The 23,782-nt window shown below is 46.2% G+C and overlaps 1 long non-coding RNA gene across 4 annotated transcripts in view; it reads left to right on the forward strand.

Annotated features, from left to right (window-relative positions):
* LOC132413289 (uncharacterized) overlaps positions 1-23,782 on the forward strand; it is a 445,109-nt gene that overhangs the window by 45,100 nt on the left and 376,227 nt on the right. For all 4 annotated transcript variants that reach the window (XR_011246238.1, XR_009516685.1, XR_009516684.1 and 1 more), the window contains exon 2: positions 2,027-2,126. This is a non-coding gene — a long non-coding RNA (uncharacterized lncRNA). The remainder of the gene's footprint in view (positions 1-2,026; positions 2,127-23,782) is intronic.

Here is a 23,782-nt window from a genome sequence, read left to right on the forward strand (position 1 = left end):
CAGAGTTCCAGTTCTGGAAGATGAAAAGAGTTCTGGAGATGGCTGGTGGTGCTGGTTGCACAACAGTGTGAATGGACTTAGTAGCACTAAACTGTACACTTGAAACGGTTAAGATGGTAAATTTTATGTTATGTGTATTTTCCCACAAGTTAAGATTATGATTTCTGTCTCATCTGCTTGCAATACAAATCCTCCTGTCAAGGGTGAACAAGGCATGGGAGCCGCCGAGCCCTTACACTCATAGGCTCTGATGGGAGCCTAGCTGGGTTCAGATCTGGGCTCTAGCTATGTGAGGCAGCGGTACGATCTTGGCAATGCTACCTAAGCTCTCCAAGCTGCAGCTGCCTCATTTGCAAAAAATCAAGATAATCATAGGACCTAACTCCTAGCATTATTGTGAGGGTTGAGTGATGGGATACAAGGAAGATGCTGAGCTCGGTGCCTGGCAAGAAGAAAGCACCCGGTAAATGTCAGCTGTTGTTGGTACCTGATAAAAGATAACACCCACCCCAGTGATCCTAAAAAACCACCCAGTACATGCTCGTCATTATGCAGAACATAAAGAACATAATTAAGGATCTTGGCAACTGAAAAACAGCATATGGTTTCATACCTACTGTGTGATCATAAGAACAAACAACTTGTTCTTTTCCCTTTGGGTTAGTATTTAAAATTAAGGGAAAATTGCCCACAATCAAGTCTGGGCATGATGAAAATGGGTCACAGTACAAAGCCTTCCACAGTCCAATGATTCAGTTAGTGTTGAAACAGCCAAGCCACAGCTCTGGATCCTCTTGTCAGCTCCCTCCAGCTTACAGACCCCTTTCTCCTCTGAAGCCCTGAGCCTCTCTTGAAGGTCTTGGGATGTGATGGCTCACACCTGGAGCTACGTCTGATTTACCTTCCAGTACATCACTGTGCTGCTGACACTCAGAAGGCCTTTCTGAGCACCCAGAGGATTGGGTTCCTTTTGTCCTGAGCGCTTGGGGGACATAGTTAGAAGTTCCCTAAGAACTTGGAGATAAGTTTACTCTTAGAGTATTCAACTCTAAATCCCTCCTATAATGGATTACAACAGAGATGCAAAATGTGGCCATTTAAGCATGAAGACATCCGGGTCACCTAAGACCTCAGTATCATCCGCTAAAGAAAAAGCATGTCCATAAGTAGGCAGCCTTAGCTCCTGGTGGTGGTGTTGGTGGTTACTCAGCCTTGGAGGAATGGAAAAGGGAGTCATAGAGGCAAATATTGTCAGGACCAGCCCAGCTCTCATCAGGGAAGGAGTCATACCTGCGTCCATTGGTTAAGCCATGTCCATGGTGGAGGTGGACACCTGTGTTAAGTCTGACACCATCGTGGCTCCCGTTTCATGCTCACCAAGCCTGTTGGGTAGACCTGTCTACAGGGAAATAACGTACTGGTTATATGAACTCAAGTATTCTTGTTCCCATATGTGGTAGGCAGAATAATGTCTCCACCCCCAAAGACATAGGGTGTCCTAATTCTTAGAACCTGTGACTGTTATGTTAAATGGAAAATGCAAATTAAGGTTGCAGATGGCATTAATGTTGCTAATCAGCTGATCTTAGAATAGGGAGGTTATCCTGGATTATCTGGGTGGGCCGCATGTAATCACGAGGGTCCTTAAAAGTGGAAGAGGGAAGCAGTAGCAGCAGCGTGAGGTCAGAGTGATGTGAGATGTGAGAAGGATTCAGCCAGTGTTTCTGGCTTTGCAGATGGAGGAAGAGGGCAGCAAGCCAAGGAATGCAGCCACCTCTAGGAGCTGGAAAAGGCAAGGGAACAGATTCTTAGAGCCTCCACGGGAACGCAGCCTTCTGACAGTTTGATTTTAGCCCAGTGAGACGGCTGCCAGGCTTCTGGCCTACTGAACTGTAGGATAATAAATTTCTGTTGTTTTAAGCCACTAAATTTGTGGTGATTTGTTACAGCAGCAAGAGGAAACGAATACACCATGGCAGTGATTTCTCAACGTAAATGAATAAATGGATTTATGTTTCCGTTTCAGGGTATGTGGTTTAAGCTCTCCACGGACTGACAAAATCAGGTTTCTGACTCTGCAAAGCTAAGAAGACTCTGCTCCTGGAAGGCCTCTCCACTGACAGACTGTAAGATTAATTTCCATATTTTGAGAACGTCTATATGTGTTGAGTGCTTTTGGTATATTTCCTAGAATTCTCTCTACAGCCCTGTGAGCTAGGTATGCTTATGCCCATTTTATAGATAAGATAACTGTGGTTCAGGCTGGACCAAACAACCTCAAATCATCTGGATTTACACCCCATGTGGGTGTCTCTAACAGGCATACCTCACCGCAGTGCTGTTCTAGAGAAGCTCCATCCCTTGGAGAACCATCCATCTGGTCACACCTCATGAGAAGACGAGCTGGGCAGAAGCAGGACGGCAAGTGTCCTCGTCTTCATGCTCAGCTGGGGCTCTTACCATTCTGTAGGGAGAAGGGGCTGGATTGAACCCCACACACATTCTGTTATTTGCAAAGTGCTGCCTATCAACTTCTGAACACTTTCTGTACATTAACTGTTTTACAAACTGTATACAGTTCATCACACTGTGTGTTCTGCTATTCTCAGTTATTATTACTATTATTTTTGTCTTAAGGATTTCTGAGTGAAAGAACTCCCTTAGGTAACCTGAGCCAGATATATTTACCCTGAACCAGGTGTGTTTCACCCGAATGAAAGGTAGGCATCCGACAAAAGGTCAGAGAAAGCAGCCTCGGAGCCCACCATCCTGCATAGCCGAGGGTCTCCTTTTTCTACATACACCTCTTGGTGGAATGCTCATCGATATAAAATCAGTGCCAGCAAACCCTCCTGGTTTCTCCTGTGCCTCCAGGAACGTGATTGGTCTACAGAACAGAGTTGAGAACAGATGTTGTTTGATCACAGTTGCTCCAGTGGGTCTACATGACATGGAACATGTGACTGCCGCTCCCCGAGCCCCCTGACTCACTTGGTCCAAGAGGGGACTTGCCCTGAGCGTTGGGGCAATGTGCCCGAAGTCCTGCAACTACAAAGTGGCAGGGCTGGGATTTACACCCAGACTCCAGGCTCCAGCATTGCCCTTCCCGCTGTATCGCCGCCTCTGCTTTCCCCACGGTGCTCAGCCTGGTGCCTGGCGTGGATGAAGAGCCCCGAGGAGCTTCCTGAATGAAGCTGAGCCTGTACGTGAGGGAGGGAAGCGTGACTTCCCCTCCTTGTCTGCCAGGGGTTTTGCTGGGTGACTGTAGGAATCGCTCGGCTGGCTTTCATCATCTACCAATTGGGGGTATTCACCTCTGGAAGTCATTCCGTCACTTGTGGTCTCAAGTCACTCCAGAGGTAGCTTCCTGGGGCCTTGCAGCTTTACTCCGAATTTTCCATACAAATAAGCACGTAAGTGGAGAAGCCCCTGATTCCAGCCAAACCTCAGATTGCTGCTCTCTTTCCCAAAGGAAAGAGAGGAAATATGTCTCGCACTGCAGCCGGGCTGCCCGAGCGAATCAAGAGCTGGGAGGCACTGATCGCTTTGGGACCGGCATCTGCCTCGATTTCATCTTTTCATTTTTCCGCTGGGCTTGAGGAGACCCGGACCTTATTATTATCATGCGCCTCAGCAGAGATCTCATCCTTCCCACCTTTCCCACCTACGGTAGGCCCAGCGAATTCAGTTCAGCCCCAGAAGCACTGATTGTGTGCCCATCACACCCGAGACCTGAGTGGGCCAGAAGGAACACAGAGATGAGTGAGGGACGCCTTCTCCAGGGAGGACACACTCTGGCCGGTGACCAGCCGAGGAGGGGCTGGCACAAGCAGAAGTGTCTGTCCTCCCGTGCGGCTGGGGAACTCACGGGGGGGCACCCGTGTCAGGTGCTTCCCTGTGTTACCTGCATCCTTGCTGTTCCCCCAGCTGCACAGACAGGAATCCAGGCTCGGAGGCAGCGGCCAGAGCATGGGAGGTGGCAGGTTCCTGAGGACCCGGCTTCCAACCCAGTCCCCGCCACTCCCTATGGCAGTGACCTTGGGCGCTTTCCCCAGCTTCTCTGAGCCTCGGCTTGGTCATCTGTAAATGCAGAGGTACAGGGCCATGGGGCTCAGTGAGAACGGGAGGTTGGAAAGTTCAGTGCAGCATCCTTAGCGCTCCTGGAGGTCAGATAGCTCCTTGGGGGTGAGCTCAGGTGCTGCCTCCCCTCCGGCTGTCTGCTCGGTTCAAGAAGAGCTGGGCTCCATCGCCCCAGAGGAAATGCCTGCGTGGATCCCACAGGCATGGGTTTAGTGGCCTTGTTCTTCATTGTTAGCCTCCCCAGAGGGACGTGTGCCCTGCCAGCCTGGCGGGCGTGGAAATGGTGGATGAGAGGGGACGGCAGACCGGCCCAATGGGCCTCCCCGCAGGAAGGAGCCTGGCCCTGAGGACAGCCACCCACACAGCTGTGGCTGCACAGCCTTCCAACCTCCGACCCAGACCTCCACTCCCTTTGCCCGCCTTGGGAGGAGGTGGTTGGAAAGCTCATTTGCGGGGACTGCAGGATGCTGTGTGGCTGGGTTTGGTGAAGGTGGCGAGGGGCCTACGTGGGGGCCGGGTTTGGTGAAGGTGGTGAGGGGCCTGTGTGGGGGTGTATCTATGGATCCCAGTGGCTTCATTTCCTTCCTCGTTTCTCTCATTTTATTTTCTTCCAGCAGCGGCTCTCTTTTTGCTGCTTCTGAGAAGACCCTCGGGAGAGTCTGGCTCAGGGTCTTCCTCGCAAATGCACGTCTGGCTCAGGGCTGCTTTGATGGATAGAGGGCAGTTGGCCTTGGAAACCGGCTGCAATATTGGCAGTTCCGTGGGACATCCATTACATGCCTCCTGGAGAGAGCTTTTCCGGGGGGCCTCGCGTCGGACTGACGCTGCTCACGAGGGGGTGGGGAAGCAGAAATAACCTAAAAGGAAAGGCATCTATTTTAACGTTTTCGCAGAGCCGCGTCTCCTGCATATGGGTCCAGCCCACTCTCGTGAAGCAGCTCCTTTTGGGAAACAGGGGACTTGCAAACGGCTTGTTAAAGCTAAGGAAATGGAGAGGAGATGAAACAGAAGCGTGTGTAAGCAGAACCCAGCGCCTTCAGCTGGACTGGCAGGCCCCCGAATCCAAAAACCCTTGGTTTTCATTGGAGACCAGAGAGACCTCACTTATTCTCATGGGATGGAAAGTGCCGGGTAGCCGGGAAGAAGGGGGCACCGTCACCCCCGCTGCCCTCTCTGAGTTGACAGCTTTGCTAGTGAGACATACACAAAAAAGCCCTCTTGGTATAAGAGAGCAAGTAGGCCTAATAATAACAGCTAACATGCTTGCTGTATGTCGGTGCTTTAAAAGCATTAAGTAATTTAAGTTCACCAAAACCTTGCGATGCAGATATTATGATTATCCTCTCCATTTTACAGATGAGAAAACAGAGGCACAGGGCAGTGAAGTAACTTGTCCAAGGTCATCTCTAGTAAGCAGAGGAGCTGGAATCAAATCCACGCTCTCTAGAACCCATGCTTCTGTTCCTTACTCCTCCTTGTTTCTGCCTCTTGCTCACCTTGGGGAATCCAGGCAACTCCGAGAGCTTTAAGTGGTGCATTTGATGGCTCTTAAATCCCAGATCCCTGTTTGGTCGGCTTGTTGTACTTTTCTCCAGATTCACTTCTTTTTTTTTTTTTTTATAAATTTATTTATTTATTTTTCGCTGTGTTGGGTCTTCGTTGCCGCGCGCGGGCTTTCTCTAGTTCTGGCGAGCGGGGGCTACTCTTCGTTGCAGTGCGCGGGCTTCTCATTGTGGTGGCTTCTCTTGTTGTGGAGCACGGGCTCTAGGCACATGGGCTTCAGTAGTTGTGGCTCGTGGGCTATAGAGCGCAGGCTCAGTAGTTGTGACACATGGGCTTAGTTGCTCCACGGCATGTGGGATCCTCCCAGACCAGGGATTGAACCCGTGTCCCATACATTGGCAAGCAGATTCTTTTTATTTCTTTTTTTTAAAAATAAATTTGTTTGTTTGTTTGCTTATTTATGGCCACGTTGGGCCTTCATTGCTGCGCGCGGGCTTTCTCTAGTTGTGGCGAGCAGAGGCTACTCTTCGTTGCGGAGCATGGGCTCTAGGTGCGTGGGCTTCAGTAGTTGCAGCACGAGGGCTCAGTAGTTGTGGCTCTTGGGCTCTAGAGCACAGGCTCAGTAGTTGTGGCACACGAGCTTAGTTGCTCTGCAGCATGTGGGATCTTCCCGGACCAGGGCTTGAACCTGTGTCCCCTGCACTGGCAGGTGGATTCTTAACCACTGCGCCACCAGGGAAGCCCTTTTGTTTAAAATTTATAAATTGAAGTATAGCTGATTTACAGTATCACTTAAGTTTCAGGTGCATAGCACAGCAATTCAGTTATACATACATATATATGTGTGTGTGTAACTTTTTCAGATTCTTTTCCCTTATAGGGTTCCACATAATACTGAGTATAGTTCCCTGTGCTATACAGTATGTCCTTGTTGGTTACATGTTTTATGCATAGTAGTGCGTATATGTTAACCCCAAACTCCTAATTTATCCCTCCCCCCACCCCCCTTCCCCTTTGGTAACCAAGAGTTTGTTTTCTGTGTCAGCAGAGACTCACTTCTTGAACCTTGGCCTTCTTCCTCTTGTGTGGCTCTCCTCGCTGTGGTCGAAGGGCAGAGTCTGGAGTCAGCAGGGTGCAGGCTGGGAAAGCAGAGGGTCTGGTCGGGGGGCAGTTGTAGTCTTCGTCTCAGGAGTATCTGCCTGGCACATAGGAGCTTGCTCTGAGCCAGGCTCTGTGCTGGGCGTTGGGGATACACCTGGCCTTCTGGATCTTGCCATCTACTTGATGAATCAGACAATAAACGAATCAACATATAGAACCCCGGGTGGACGCTATACAGCGCATTACAACTGGCTCACGTGTTCGAGAGTGATGGGTGTCTGTTTCGAGTTGGATGACCGGATGAGGTCTCTCAGAGAAGTGACACTGAAACTGAGATCCTAATGTCAAAATGGAGCCAGCCAGCCGTGGGGCAATTAGAAGGAGGGGTGTTCCAGGGGGAGGAAGCTGCATGGCTCAGGGCCCCACTGTGAGGGCAGGATGGGTGTGTGTGGACAGAGGCTGTGTCGCAGGAGCGTGGCAGGCGAGGAGTGCGGCAGAGATAAGGTAGGGGAAGAGGCTGTGACGCAGGGCTTCGTAGGTCACGGTGAGGCGCTACGATTTCATTTAAGTGCGTTAGAAAGCCACAGAGGCTGTGAGAGCGGGAGGGACAGGATCGCATGAAATGCTGCCGTTTTGCTGACACCAGCCCCTCTGCTGTGGTGCATGCGTCAGCCTCAGAGGCCAGTAGTGCGGCCTCATGGTTAGAGCTCTGGTCATGGAACGAGAACAGCCATTCCATTCATCCTCTTGTTCTTCATCCAGCAAGCGTCCTGGGGCACCGACCACAGCCCCACACTTTGCTGGGCACCGATGATACAAAGTGGGCTGGGGTGCATCCCCGGCCTCCAGCAGTTCCTGCTGTAGGGACACAAGGAAAGTATTGGCCCAGCACTGGTCAGCAGAGGTTGAAAGTCAGCTTCCCCGAAGGGTACAGGACAAAGGTAAACGAGCCTCTGGTCTTTTATGAGACGCACCTGAGACAAATTGGAAAATAAGAGTAATTTTCTGACTGTTAAGAAATCTTAATTAAAATAACACGAATAGGGCTTCCCTGGTGGCGCAGTGGTTGAGAGTCCGCCTGCCAATGCAGGGGACACGGGTTCGTGCCCCGGTCCGGGAGGATCCCACATGCCGCGGAGCGGCTGGGCCCGTGAGCCATGGCCGCTGAGCCTGCGCGTCCGGAGCCTGTGCTCCGCAACAGGAGGGGCCACAACAGTGAGAGGCCCGCGTACCGCAAAAAAAAAAATAACACGAATACAATCCAATGGAATAAATATTAACGGAACCACAAAGTTTGTCTGGTTATGGGGACTCAGAGAGAAGGTGGTCCTGGAAGATGGGGAGGAGAAAGGGTTGGGGGAATCTGGGCAGAGGGAACAGGGTGCTTGGCCTGGGTGTTCTGGACCCTCTTACTAGGAGCGTCGGGGGAAGGAAGGGAGCATGACGAGGTCACACTTGGAAAAAAATCCTCTGTCATCTCTCCTTACAAATGTTACAGCCTCACATTTCAGTCAACACCCTTTCACGCGTAGGGACACTAGCAATACTCAGAAGTAGGGAAGTTCCCAGCAGCTAGAAACTTACAAGACCTTGCTGACAGCTGGTAGAGAAAAACCAAAACCAAAACCAAAACCAACTTTCTTCCCCTAAATCCCAATGCATGTTATAGTGCCCTCCGGTGGCTCAAAGTGAAATGACAATCCCACAGGTCCCAAACAAAACGCTCCATTGTTCTCTACTGTTTACTAAGTAACCAACCTATTTACTGTGCTTCACTCCGTGGACCTACCATTCACAGACCTGGCAAATGTTGTCTTTTCCATGATGTTCTCCTATATTTCCATCCGCAAATAACTTCTGCCTACTCAGTCCTTATGACTCATCCACGCATTTTTCACTTATCTTTTGAGAAACTACTATTATATGCTGGGCTTCTCAGCATCTGCCTTGAATTCGAGGTACCTGTGAGTATTCCCCTGTCTTCCCAGGCGCACCAGGAGCTTCTGGAAGGTGGAGAATCAGACTGAGTCCCTCTGTGTTTGATAGAGGGGAAGAACATTAATTAGAACCAAGCCAAATGTGGCCACTTGTACCTGCAAGAGGGGTGTGTGAGACACAGTTCCCGCAAAAAGGGACATACAGTTCTTTTTCTCCCTATGTTTAATTAAAAAATTTTTAAATTGAAGTACAGTTGATTGGCAATGCTGTGTTAGTTTCAGGTGTACAGCAAAGTCATTCAGTTATATATAGAGCGTTATATACATATATATGTGTTCTTTTTCAGATTCTTTTCCATTATAGGTTACTACAAGATATTGACCATAGTTCCCTGTGAAATACAGTAGGTCTTTGTCATTTATCTGTTTTATATATGATAGTGTGTAGGGACATACGTTTCTTTTTTTTTTTTTTTTTTGCGGTACACGGGCCTCTCACTGTTGTGGCCTCTCCCGTTGTGGAACACAGGCTCCGGACGCGCAGGCTCAGCGGCCATGGCTCACGGGCCCAGCCGCTCCACGGCATGTGGGATCTTCCCGGACCGGGCCACGAACCCGTGTCCCCTGCATCGGCAGGCGGACTCTCAACCACTGCGCCACCAGGGAAGCCCGGACATACGTTTCTATTCTGACCTTTTTCCTTTGCTGAGCTTTGCTGGAGAAGAAGCAATTGTCGCGACTGCTGCTGATGCAGGGCCAGCTAATGTACTGAGTGCTTGGGAGACCTGAGTGATTAACCTTTGTGCACCTCAGTTTATTCCTCTGTCCAGTGGAGATGACGGTACCTCTTTCATAGACAGCTCTGTGAGCGTTAGCTGAGTTTCTGCATGTGTGTGGTTAAGGGAACTGGTTCGTGGGAATACAATAGAATAATGACGGCCTTCTCGGTCTGCTGTGAAGATGACATTTGATAATGCCTGTAAAGTCCTAGAACATGGCCTGACATCATGAGATACAGTCAGCCCAGAGAGGCATCCATCCACCCGAACGGGGGATTTGAATATATAGACTCTGGAAAAATGCATTTGGAGACATTTGTGGTTAACTGAACACAGACTGGCTATTAGATGACACTGGGAAAGAGAAAAGTGGTCCCTGACATCCAGGAGCTGGCCTGATGCTCTCAGCCTGGCCTGGCTGTTGTCATCTATTCTGTCTGTTTTTTGCGGCTACTGAAGTCTCTGTTTGCTTAGCTTAGTTGTGTGCTCATAACTGGACAGTTATTTCCTGAAATGCCGGGTCCATCCAGTAAGTCACCCAGGCTATGCCAAAGGGCTTTGTGTGTGCGTGTGCTACCTGCCTTCAACACCCATTCACACAGGTAACAAGTCTGCCTTGGCCTTCACTTCCTGCTTGCACAAAACCACGAGGGCAGCCGGAGGGGTGTGCTCAGGGCCTTCCTGGGGCTTTCCTGAGCCTGAGCACAGCCCTGTGCGCACGTGTGACCTTCTAGGTTCCTAGGAGTTGTGTCACAACTTTCCAAAGCCACCTATGAACATCTCACTCCCCTGTTTGGTCAGCTGGTTGCTTCCCCAACCCTCCTTGGGCAGCTGTCACGTGGAACATTTGCCATGAAGTGTTTCCCAGAAATGTCCCTGGAAAAAGTCTCTTCCCACTTGGTGAGCTCTGAGTCAGGTCAAATAAAGATAGGCCGTGAAAGTGGAGACTTCCAGCAAACAGCCAGACAGGTCCTGGAGTGACCATGCTTGGAGAAGGGGGCTTTGGAGGGGCTTCAGTCCACCCTGCCCCCCTCCACAGGCTGCTGGTTTCCACTGTGACTTAGGGCTGTGGTTTTCAAGCCAGTTGTGAAGCTGGAGAGGAAGGATGGGAACACGGCAAGTGAAGACGCCACATGGCTCACTTTTTTTCAAAAGAACGGACTTAGCCTTTTTTTCTGAAACGACTGTTTCCCAGATTGTTGCGTTTACGGAGGAGCGGATTTTTGAAGGGCCTCACTCCACCTCATCCCCACTGACGTCATCCTCCCAAGCCATTTTTAGGAATAACTAATCTAAGTCATTTGCATTGTGCTGGTGCAATCACTCCTTTCTTCTCTCCTCACATATTCAAACATTCTGCAAGAAAGCCCCACGCCTTCCGCAAGTACGTTTCTCTGTACAAGTCAAGAGGAAGGGTCTAGGGCTATATCTGGGGCAAGAGGATTTAAAACAGGGACAAAAGGGCTTCCCTGGTGGTGCAGTGGTTGGGAGTCTGCCTTCCGATGCAGGGGACGCGGGTTCGTGCCCTGGTCTGGGAGGATCCCACATGCCGCGGAGCGACTAGGCCTGTGAGCCACAATCACTAAGCCTGCGCATCTGGAGCCTGTGCTCCGCAGCAAGGATCCAGAGGTCGTCCAAAAGACGTCATGGATTCTTTTCACCTCTTTGTTCTGCTTGTCTCCTGATGTTATTCTCTGTCTTTTTCCCTGTGGGTCAGGCTAGAGAGCTTTCGGCAGCCCTGGGCTCACAGCTTCCCAGTTTAGGCCCCTCATAAGCAGAGGTCTCTTCTATCTGCAGATGAATCCCAGGGAAGCCTGACTGGCCCTCCTTGGGCTGGACCCCATCTCCAAGCCAGTAATGGAGGCTTTATCAGCCCGGGTCACATGACTACGCTGTTCCTCACCATGACCAGGAGCTCACAGGACCACACAGGAGAGGCGAGGCCCCAGGAGCCAGTGACATGGGTTTAACCAGCCCAATGCTCTACTTCAGTCCTCCGCCACGCCACCCTACCCACACATCCCCCATTTCAGTTACTGGCACCACCATCTGGTTGTTCAGACCTCTTGAGATCCCTTCTGCTTTCAGACCCAATCCGGCAGGGAATCCTCCACTGGCCCCTCCCCCATCCACCCCGCCCCCTCTCCCTTAGAGGCTCCTGTCAGCGCCCAGCCTGCCCCCGCCTCTCTTTGCCCTCTCTTGTCTATTCTCAAGATGGTAGTTACAGTTTTCCTGTAAACAGTGAGTCGGGCACATCACTACTCCCATTAGGCCACGTGGAGCGAGCGCCAGAGCCCTAACAGGTCCCAGGTCCCACCCACCTGGCCGTTCCCCTCCCATCTCATATCTGCTCTCTCTGCCACTCACCACGCCCCTCCAGCCACACTGGCCTCCCTGCGATTTCTCAGAACTTGGCACCAGCTGTTTCATTCACCAGGAACCCCTCCTCCCCAATCCTTCATCGGACACCAGCACTCAGTGGGGTTTTCCTGCTCATCCCTGGTAAAACTGCAACCCTCGCTGGTGTGTGATCCTCCATTACTGGGTTCTATTTCCCCCATGGCACTTGTACTGTCCAAAAATATGAAATCGTTCACTTATTTACTATTTTTTTTTAAAGCAATATCTCTATCCTGCTAGGTATTAGCTCCACAGGGCAGGGATTTCTGCCTGTTTTGTTTCTTGCTCTATCTCCAGAATTTAAATGGTACCACATTCATGGTAGCCCTTAGTAAGTATTTGTTGGATGAATGAATGGATCAGAATAAAGGGGGTGAGAATGTGGGCTGGGCAAAATCATCCCACCCACCGCAGTGTATTCCCGTCCCCACCAGACTCTGCCCCTCGACAGCAAAAACTCGTCCCACCATCGTTTATTTTTTAAGGGCCAGAAGATTCTCACAGGTATAACGGATGCCAGCTTGAGGACACCTTCTTTGAGGAAGAAGCTTATGACTGGTGCTTGGAGCAGAAGAACAAAGAAAGGAAGTCAGACTCCAATTCAGTGGACATTGACAGAGCACCTACTGGGAGAGGCTCTATGTTTGGTCTCCCATCCTTATCACCTCCTGTCCAACCTTCTTGGTAGAGGACTTTTGACCCCAGCTCCATCCTTATGCGTGTTGTTGGGATAATACAGAGTCAACTTAATAATTCATATTGAAGTGATTAATTCAGGACTATGATGTGTCAGGGAGCTAGGGACTAGGATGCAGGGGTGCACAGGGCAGGTGGTCTCAGTTCTCATGGATTTTCAGTCTAGTGGGGAGACAAGTAAACATGGACTTAGAGTGCAGTGTAGGTTCTATGTGCTGCTAACAGTCAGAGAAGTCTTCCTGGATGGAGTGTCATTTCAGCTGGGTCCTTAGCAATGAGTGGAAGTTAATTAAGAGAAGAGGTGGCGGGACTTCCCTGGTGGCACAGTGGTTAAGAATCTGCCCGCCAATGCAGGGGACATGGGTTTGTTCCCTGGTCCGGGAGGATCCCACATGCCACAGAGCAACTAAGCCTGTGTGCCACAACTACTGAGCCTGCACTCTAGAGCCCATGAGCCACAGCTACTGAAGGCTGCGTGCCTAGAGCCTGTGCTCTGCAACAAAGAGAAGCCACTGCAATGAGAAGCCCACGCACCATAATGAAGAGTAGGCCCTGCTCACCGCAACTAGAGAAAGCCTGTGTGCAGCAATGAAGACCCAACGCAGCCAAAAATAAATTAAAAAAAAAAAAAAAAAGAAGAGGTGGAGAGTAAGAGGACAAGCATTCTAGGCAGAAGGAACAGAAGATGCAAAGGGCTGAAGGTAAGAGAGAGAAAAGATATACAGCCCCCATTATTTGCTTAAAATCCTTCAGTGCCTCCCCATGGCCTCACAGTTTGATTCAAATCCCTGAGCTCACTCCCAAGAGGAAGAAAGGAGGGAACTGAACTATGAATACCCAGTCATTTCCGTGTAATTTACCAACCAGGAAGTTCTCCACCTCTGTCCTCTCACCCTTTGGCAGATTTCCTCCAGAACCCTCCAGCCAGTGCCTTCCTGCTGTCATCTTTTCTATTCGCTTATCTTCTGCAGAGAGTGGCATGAAGAGGGCACACACCCATCTCACCCAAACAACCATTTCAGGGATAGTGGGGTCCAGATGCAAACTGAGTCAGAACCAGAAGGGATACGACACTTCTCCTAATGAAGACAACACAAGTATGTCATGTACAGCCCAGGGAATATAGGCAATATTTCATAATGACTTTAAATTGAGGGCTTCCCTGGTGGCGCAGTGGTTAAGAAACTGCCTGCCAATGCAGGGGACATGGGTTCAAGCTCTGGGCCAGGAAGATCCCACATGCCGCGGAGCAGCTAAGCTCGTGCACCATAGCTACTGAGCCCATATGCCACAACTACTGAAGCCCGGGTGCCAAGAGCCCATGCTCCGCAAAGAGAGAAGCCACTGCAATGACAAGCCTGCACACTGCAACGAAGAGCAGTCCCGGCTCTCTGCAACTAGGGAAAAGCTGGCGCGCAGCAACGAAGACCCAACGCAGCCAAAACTAAATAAATAAATAGAGTATAATCCATAAAAAATATCAAATCACTAAGTTGTACACTTGAAACTAATACTGTAAATCAGTGATACTTCAATTAAATAAACAACAAAATAAATAAATATTTAAATAAAACTATAAGAGATTTTGTTGTTGCTTCTGTAAAGATGGCATCTTGATAGTACTTTTGGTAGCAAGGACAACCTCATGAGGACAACCGCTGACGTCTTTTCCTGGAGCAGTCGGGCTCCTCATTCCCAGCCCATTCCAGAATACGGTGTTGGGCCTACCTTAGCACGGGCACCACCGTCACGATTGCTTTTATTATTATTTTTTTTAATATAAATTTATTTATTTAATTAATTATTTTTGGGCTGCGTTGGGTCTTTGTTGCTGCGCACGGGCTTTCTCTAGTTGCAGCGAGTGGGGGTTACTCTTCGTTGTGGTGTGCAGGCTTCTCATTGTGGTGGCTTCTCTCGTTGTGGAGCATGGGCTCTAGGCACGTGGGCTCAGTAGTTGTGGTACGTAGGCTCAGTAGTTGTGGCTCGCGGGCTCTAGGGAGCAGGCTCAGTAGTTGTGGCGCACGGGCTTAGTTGCTCCGCGGCATGTGGGATCTTCCTGGACCAGGGCTCGAACCCATGTCCCCTGCATCGGCAGGCGGATTCTTAACCACTGCGCCACCAGGGAAGCCCTATTATTATTATTATTTTGCTATTATCATTTGGTGGCAGTTCGCTACCAAAAGTACTATCAAGATATCTTTAGAGAAGGAACAACAAAATCTCTTCTAGTTTTATTTAAATATTTATTTGGTTGTTTATTTAATTGAACTATCACTGATTTACAATATTAGTTTCAAGTGTACAACTTAGTGATTTGATATTTTTTATACATTATACTCAATTTAAAGTTATTACACAATATTGGCTATATTTCCTGGGCTGTACATGACATCCTTGTGTCTTTTGTGTTTCATGTTTATTTGTTTGAACATCTTAATCCCCTTCCCCTATCCTGCTCCTCTTGCCACTCCTCTCCCCATTGGTAACCACTCATTTGTCCTCTGTATCTGTGAGTCTCTTTTTGTTTTATTATAGTTTTAAAATGACAGCTTTCTCAGTCTGTCTCTATCTCTCTATTCCTTCCTCCCCTCCACCCACTTCATTTCTTTTTTTTTTTTTTAATATGGAAAATTCCCAAATCTATATGAGAGCAGAGAGAAAAGTGTAATGAACTCCCATGGACCCATCAATCAACTGCAACAATTATCACAATTTTGTCAATCTCATTTATCTGTACTCCATCCCTCTTTGTGTCTTTCACCCCATGCTGGGATATATTAAAGTAAATCCCAGACAGCAAATTATTTCATCTATAAATGACTCAGTATGTGTAACAGATAAAGTCTTTAAAAAATATAACGACGATACCATCATCACTCCTAAAACTTAAAAATAATTCCTTAATAGCATCAAATATGCAGAGCGGTTTCAAATTTCCCTGATGGACTAAAAAATCTTTTCACAATTGCTTTTGTTTGGACAAGTCTATATATTGTATTTGTTTGGTGTGTTTCTGAGTTTCATTTAATCTCGGATAATTTCTCTCTGTCTCTCACTCTTTTGCTCTCTCTTACTCTTGTCAATTTCTTATTAAAGAAATCAAGTCATTTATCGTTTAGATTTTTCCATGTTCTGGATTTGATGGACTGTACCCTAACATATTCCTGTATCTTCCATATTTCCTATAAAGCGGTAATTAGATATAGAGGTTTGATCAGATTCACATTTAACATTACGGCAAGATAAAATGACTTTTTTTTCACTTCGACCCATCAAGGTTTTGCACAGTGCACGGCATTACGCTGGTTAGGGAACTCGGGAGAGAGGCTAGTTGGGTGATGCTTCTGTGTTTATTATGAGGCTGGGTTTTGCGTGAAGAGGGGCTAAGGGCTATCCCAGGCTAGTGACGCGGGGAAGGGCCAGTGCTTACAGACTCCCCCCCCCACCTCAACCCCCATGCAAAGGGAGCAGAATGAACGTGCATTTTCTTTCATCTCTGTCTTCTCATTGGACATGTCTGCTCATGGTCTCCTGCAGACTGATTGTACTAGGGAAACAGAGGCAGCTGAGAACCTAGCATAGGATCCCCTGCAATAATCCGGCCTTTGAAGGATGACATTTACCCTAGAAGATCTTTCTGATGACACGAAAAATGTTACACCGACTCAGGAGCATGTGTTCACCATCATCTGAATGTTTTTCTTGGACTTCCAGTGCAGAGCCTGACCTGAGCTTGTGCACGTGTAGTTTCTTCAGGACAGTGATCCCAAGGAAGCAGACGGGGGATTGAGAAGACTTGAAACAGGGAAAGAGGAAACCAGAGCAAGTGGGCAGCCGAGCTGTTTGATGCTGTGGACACCTGGAGCTCGGCTTTGCTGAGGATTCTCAGGAGAACTGTGCTGAATGCATTCTGGAATTTTCTACCTGAGAGATGAGAATGAGTGTCTTCATCACTGGCTATCACCTCCCATTCATGAAGAGTAGACACAGGGGACGTCCATGTGCACCTTCCAGCTTTGCACATGCACCAGAGTGGCTGAGTTAGTCCTCAGCTGTGTCCCACAAGAAGTTGAAAAAACAATGCTGGTACAGAAAACCAGAGCTATATGGTCCAACAAAGGCAAGGCCCTGTCCAGATGTACCTGTGTGCTGCTGTTTGCTGCATCTTGAATTAAAAGGTGGGCCGTCGACAGGCATGTGAAAAGATGCTCAACATCACTAATTATTAGAGAAATGCAAATCGAAACTACAACGAGGTATCACCTCACACCAGTCAAAATGGCCATCACCAAAAAGTCTACAAATAATAAATGCTGGAGAGGGTGCAGAGTTAAGGGAGCCCTCCTGCACTGTTGGTGGGAATGTAAATTGATACAGCCACTATGGAGAACAGTATGGAGGTTCCTTAAAAAACTAAAAATAAAGTTACCACATGGTCCAGCAATCCCACTCCTGGGCATATATCCAGAGAAAACCATAATTCAAAAAGATACATGCACCACAGTGTTCATTGCGGCACTATTTACAATAGCCAAGACACAGAAGTAACCTAACAAGCTACTGTGCAATGCCTTGTGACTGTCCTTGGACAAAACTTTGGAACTAGCTACACAATATCTGAACGAATCTGTCCCCAGTACTTAGTAATGGTCACCTGGTAAACAGTGAGTAATAGCTAAAATTTCACTGGATGGATTAAAGAATTATTTCAACCTAATCATAATGTTGACAATTAAAGCCAGTGTCTAAGCTTTTAGTATCTGTCAGCCACTGTGATTTACATTAATTCTAACTAGCACTGTGTGAGGAACTTACAATCATTATTCCCATTGGGCAGATGAGAAAACCCAGGCTCAGAGAGGTTGAGTGATTGTCCTGAGGCTGAAGCCAGCATGTGAACACAAAGCCTGGGCTCTGAACGTCTGTGGTATCCAGACTGTCAGTGGGAGGGGCTATAGGTTATACTTCTGTGTCCCTAGCCAACTTGTAAGGGAGTTTTTTGAGTATGTTTTGGGCCCTCCATAATTTCTCTTATTTCACTGATGAACTGCATTTAAGTCAATGACATGGTTCACTAAAGTAGAAAGAGTTCCCAGTTTGCTCTAAAGCACAGATTTCCAAGTCATCAGGAGGGAAGATTCTCTTAGTTGGGTGCTTGGAGGAGCATCACAGAGCCTGAAAAACTCTAGATTGCAGTTACATGCAGCATGTTGCTACCTGTAACATTGGTGCATTTTCTGGAAGCACAAACCCACAGACTTCACCAGATGCTCAGTATGTGAACTCAGAAAAGCTAAGAACAAGTGCTTTGGACGATTAAAACGAGCTCTATCAAGAATTATCCTGATGGATATAATTTACTCCCCAGAATTGCCAGAGAGAAGAAGTAATTTTGAACATGTGGAAAAAAGGGGCAGGATTGCTAAAGAGGGGTTGACCTGATTACAAACTGTCAGGCACTGTGGGCTCTCTCTTCTAGCTTCTACCAGATCCTGCTGAATCCTTTGTGTCATATCACTCTTCTCCCATGAGACGGGGGCCATGTCCTACTCATCATCGATTCTGTGAAGCGTGGCTTGGTGTCTGGCACACAGCAGGACTATGAAGATGTTGGTGGAACTATTAGGTCTGGGAAGCAGTGGGCCTTTCTCTAGAGTTCGATTTCCCAAAATGAGGTCGGTCTCTTGTGCATTCTGAGTCTCGGATGATGGGGAGATGAAGTTGTCGTCTTTTAGTATACCACTAGGCGGCGCGATTGGTCTGCAGTTGGGTCCCTCCATTGTCTCCTTCTGCTCTGTAACAATGCATTATTCAAAAGGATGGTTGCTACCAACAGTTAGACTTACAATGTATAATGTCACATAAAAATGATCAATAACGAATGGGATGGAGCCGATGATTAGCTGCATCCCGACTCCCTTGTACCTGCTTTTGCGTGGATGATACCTGCAGGATCGACACCACCTTGCCTATGCTCTGAAAGATTCATAGATTTGTTGTGAGAACCCACAGGTTGCTGCCAACTATTTCAAAGGGATTTGCCTTCCTCGCTCCATATGCTCGTCATGAGGAGGATGGAAAATGATCCCTCTCGCGCAAGGTGCACCTATTTCCAGTCTCAATTTTAGGTTAGCAACATCAGATTGTATAACTTACAAGAGTCTCCCCTGGAGGGACGTGCAGGAAGTTTTAAGCGTGCAGGCAGCAGCGGGAGGCAGAACTAAGGTGGTCCCCAGCTAGGCTGAGCAGTAGATGAAAAGTGCCTTTGAGGATGCTCTCTGAGCATCCCTCCTTCCCCACTGTGGTCCTGCCCTCGCCGAGACAGCCTGCCTTCCTTCGGTCCCCTTGCTCTAAGCTCTTGCCTCTAGGGGGCAGCATGGCATAACGACAAGCACTCTGGAGCCTGGGTCAGGGCACTGGGGTCTAGCTAGCGCTGCTTTTGCCTGGAACTTCTGCTGTGTGATTTTGGACAAGTCGCTACCTGTCCTATAGACAGTCTGCAAAATGGAGATGTTAATACCTGCTTTATCAGAGCGTGTGAAGGCTCTTCCTATACAGTGCTATGCTCTCTCAGTGGGAGGCATCTAGAGGATTAGAAAAACCCAGGTTCTAGGTCCTTTAAAAATTAATTAATTACTTTTAATACAGCAGGTTCTTATTAGTTACCTATTTTTTTAATTTTTAATTTGTTTTATACTGCATGTTCTTATTAGTCATCCATTTTATACACATCAGTGTATACATGTCAATCGCAATAACCCAATTCATCACACCACCATCCCCACCCCCTCACTGCTTTCCCCACTGAGGTCCATACGTTTGTTCTCCACATCTGTGCCTCAGTTTCTGCCCTGCAAACCGGTTCATCTGGACCATTTTTCTAGGTTCCACATATATGCGTTAATATGCAATATTTGTTTCTCTCTTTCTGACTTACTTCACTCTGTATGACAGTCTCTAGATCCATCCACGTCTCAACAAATAAGCCAATTTCGTTTCTTTTATGGCTGAGTAATATTCCATTGTATATATGTACCACATCTTCTTTATCCATTCGTCTGTCGATGGGCATTTAAGTTGCTTCCATGACCTGGCTATTGTAAATAGTGCTGCAATGAACATTGGGGTGCATGTGTCTTTTTTATTTTTTGCAGTACGTGGGCCTCTCACTGTTGTGGCCTCTTCCATTACGGAGCACAGGCTCCGGACGCGCAGGCTCAGCGGCCATGGCTCACGGGCCTAGCCGCTCCGCGGCATGTGGGATCTTCCTGGACTGGGGCACAAACCTGTGTCCCCTGTATCGGCAGGTGGACTCTCAACCACTGTGCCACAAGGGAAGCCTGCATGTGTCTTTTTGAATTATGGTTTTCTCTGTGTATATGCCCAGTAGTGGGATTGCTGGATCATATGGTAATTCTATTTTTAGTTTTTTAAGGAACCTCCATACTGTTCTCCATAGTGGCTGTATCAATTTACATTCCCACCAACAGTGCAAGAGGGTTCCCTTTACTCCACACCCTCTCCAGCATTTGTTGTTTATAGATTTTCTGATGATGCCTATTCTAACTGGTGTGAGGTGATAACTCACTATAGTTTTGATTTGCATTTCTCTAATAATTAGTGATGTTGAGCAGCTTTTCATGTGCTTCTTGGCCATCTGTATGTCTTCTTTGGAGAAATGTCTATTAAGGTCTTCTGCCCATTTTTGGATTGGGTTGTTTGTTTTTATAATATTGATATGCACGAGCTATTTATATGTTTTGGAGATTAATCCTTTGTCTGTTGATTCGTTTGCAAATATTTTCTCCCATTCTGAGGGTTGTCTTTTCGTCTTGTTTATGGTTTCCTTTGCTGTGCAAAAGCTTTGAACTTTCATTAGGTCCCATTTGTTTATTTTTATTTCCATTTCTCTAGGAGGTGGATCAAAAAAGATCTTGCTGTGATTTATGTTAAAGAGTGTTTTTCCTATGTTTTCCTCTAAGAGTTTTATAGTGTCCGGTCTTACATTTAGGTCTCTAATCCATTTTGAGTTTATTTTTGTGTATGGTGTTAGGGAGTGTTCTAATTTCATTCTTTTACGTGTAGCTGTCCAGTTTTCCCAGCACCACTTATTGAAGAGACTGTCTTTTCTCCATTGTATGTCCTTGCCTCCTTTGTCATGGATTAGTTGACCATAGGTGCATGGGTTTATCTCTGGGCTTTCTATTATGTTCCATTGATCTATATTTCTGTTTTTGTGCCAGTACCGTACTGTCTTGATTACTGTAGCTTTGTAGTATAGTCTGAAGTCAGGGAGTCTGATTCCTCCAGCCCTGCTTTTTTCCCTCAAGACTGTTTTGGCTATTCGGGGTCTTTTGTGTCTCCATACAAATTTTAAGATTTTTTTTTCTAGTTCTGTAAAAAATGCCATTGGTAATTTGATAGGGATTGCATTGAATCTGTAGATTGCTTTGGGTAGTATAGTCATTTTCACAGTATTGATTCTTCCAATCCAAGAACATGGTATATCTCTCCATCTGTTGGTATCATCTTTAATTTATTTCATCAGTGTCTTATGGTTTTCTGCATACAGGTCTTTTATCTCCCTAGGTAAGTTTACTCCTAGGTATTTTATTCTTTTTGTTGCAATGGTAAATGGGAGTGTTTCCTCAATTTCTCTTTCAGATTTTTCATCATTAGTATATAGGAATGAAAGAGATTTCTGTGTGTTAATTTTGTATCCTGCAACTTTACCGAATTCATTGATTAGCTCTAGTAGTTTTCTGGTGGCATCTTTAGGATTTTCTAGGTATAGTATCATGTCATCTGCAAACAGTGACAGTTTTACTTCTTCTTTTCCAAGTTGTATTCCTTTTATTTCTTTTTCTTCCATGATTGCCATGGCTAGGACTTCCAAAACTATGTTGAATAATAGTGGTGAGAGTGCACATCCTTGTCTTGTTCCTGATCTTAGAGGAAATGCTTTCAGTTTTTCACCATTGAGAATGATGTTTGCTGTGGGTTGGCCATATATGGCCTTTATTATGTTGAGGTAGGTTACCTCTCTGCCCACTTTCTGGAGAGTTTTTATCATAAATCGGTGTTGAATTTTGTCAAAAGCTCTTTCTGCATCTATTGAGATGATCATATGGTTTTTATTCTTCAATTTGTTAATATGGTGTATCACATAGATTGATTTGCATATATTGAAGAATCCTTGCATCCCTGGGATAAATCCCACTTGATCATGGTGTATGATCCTTTTAATGTGTTGTTGGATTCTGTTTGCTAATATTTTGTTGAGTATTTTTGCATCTATATTCATCAGTGATATTAGTCTGTAATTTTCTCTTTTTTTGTAGTATCGTTGTCTGTTTTGGGTATCAGGGTGATGGCGGCCTCCTAGAATGAGTTTGGGGGTGTTCCTTCCTCTGCAATTTTTTGGAAGAGTTTGAGAAGGATGGGTGTTAGCTCTTCTCTAAATGTTTGGTAGAATTCACCTGTGAAGCCATCTGGTTCTGGACTTTTGTTTGTTGGAAGATTTTTAATCACAGTTGCAATTTCATTACTTGTGATTGGTCTGTTCATATTTTCTATTTCTTCCTGGTTTAGTCTTGGGAGATTATACCTTTCTAAGAATTTGTCCATTTCTTCCAGGCTGCCAATATTATTGGCATAGAGTTGCTTGTAGTAGTCTCTTAGGATGCTTTGTATTTCTGCGGTGTCTGTTGTAACTTCTCCTTTTCATTTCTAATTTTATTGATTTGAGTCCTCTCTCTCTTTTTCTTAATGAGTCTGGATAATGGTTTATCAATTTTGTTTATCTTCTCAAAGAAACAGCTTTTAGTTTTATTGATCTTTGCTATTGTTTTCTTTGTTTCTATTTCATTTATTTCTGCTCTGATCTTTATGATTTCTTGCCTTCTGCTCACTTGCGTTTTGTTTGTTCTTCTTTCTCTAGTTCCTTTAGGTGTAAGGTTAGATTGTTTATGTGAGATTTTTCTTGTTTCTTGAGGTAGGCTTGTATAGCTATAAAATTCCTTCTTAGAACTGCTTTTGCTGCATCCCATAGGTTTTGGATCATCGTGTTTTCATTGTCATTTGTCTCTAGGTATTTTTTGATTTCCTCTTTGATTTCTTCAGTGATCTCTTGGTTATTTAGTAACGTATTGTTTAGCTTCCATGTGTTTGTGTTTTTTACGCTTTTTCCCCTGTAATTCGTTTCTAATCTCATAGCGTTGTGGTCAGAAGTGATGCTTGATATGATTTCAATTTTCCTAAATTTACTGAGGCTTGATTTGTGACCCAAGATGTGATCTATCCTGGAGAAGGTTCCGTGCACACTTGAGAAGAAAGTGTAATCTGCTGTTTTTGAATGGAATATCTTATAAATATCAATTTAATCTCTCTGGTCTATTGTGTCATTTAAAGCTTCTGTTTCCTTATTTATTTTCACTTTGGATGATCTGTCCATTGGTGTAAGTGAGGTGTTAAAGTCTCCCAGTATTATTGTGTTACTTTTGATTTCCTCTTTTATAGCTGTTAGCAGTTGCCTTATGTATTGAGGTGCTCTTGTGTTGGGTGCATATATATTTATAATCATTATATCTTCTTGGATTGATCCCTTGATCATTATGTAGTGTACTTCCTTATCTCTTGTAACATTCTTTATTTTAAAGTCTATTTTATCTGATATGAGTATTGCTACTCCAGCTTTCTTTTGATTTCCAATTGCATGGAATATCTTTTTCCATCTCCTCACTTTCAGTCTGTATGTGTCCCTAGGTCTGAAGTGGGCCTCTTATAGACAGCATATAGATGGGTCTTGTTTTTGTATCCATTCAGCAAGGCTGTGTGTTTTGGTTGGAGCATTTAATCCATTCACGTTTGAGTTAATTATCAATATGTATGTTCCTATGACAATTTTCTTAATTGTTTTGGGTTTGCTTTTGTAGGTCCTTTTCTTCTCTTGTGTTTCCCACTTAGAGAAGTTCGTTTAGCATTTGTTGTAGAGCTGGTTTGGTGGTGCTGAGTTCTCTTAGCTTTTGCTTGTCTGTAAAGCTTTTGATTTCTCCATCGAATCTGAATGAGATCCTTGCCGGGTAGAGTAATCTTTGTTGTAGGTTCTTCCCTTTCATCACTTTAAGTATATCATGCCACTGCCTTCTGGCTTGTAGAGTTTCTGCTGAGAAATCAGCTCTTAACCTTATGGGAGGTTCCCTTGTATGTTATATGTTGTTTTTCCCTTGCTGCTTTCAATAATTTTTCTTTGTCTTTGATTTTTGCCAATTTGATTACTATGTGTAT

The sequence above is a fragment of the Delphinus delphis genome, chromosome 17, assembly GCF_949987515.2.
Source record: "Delphinus delphis chromosome 17, mDelDel1.2, whole genome shotgun sequence".
In the NCBI taxonomy this organism is placed as follows: Eukaryota; Metazoa; Chordata; class Mammalia; order Artiodactyla; family Delphinidae; genus Delphinus; species Delphinus delphis.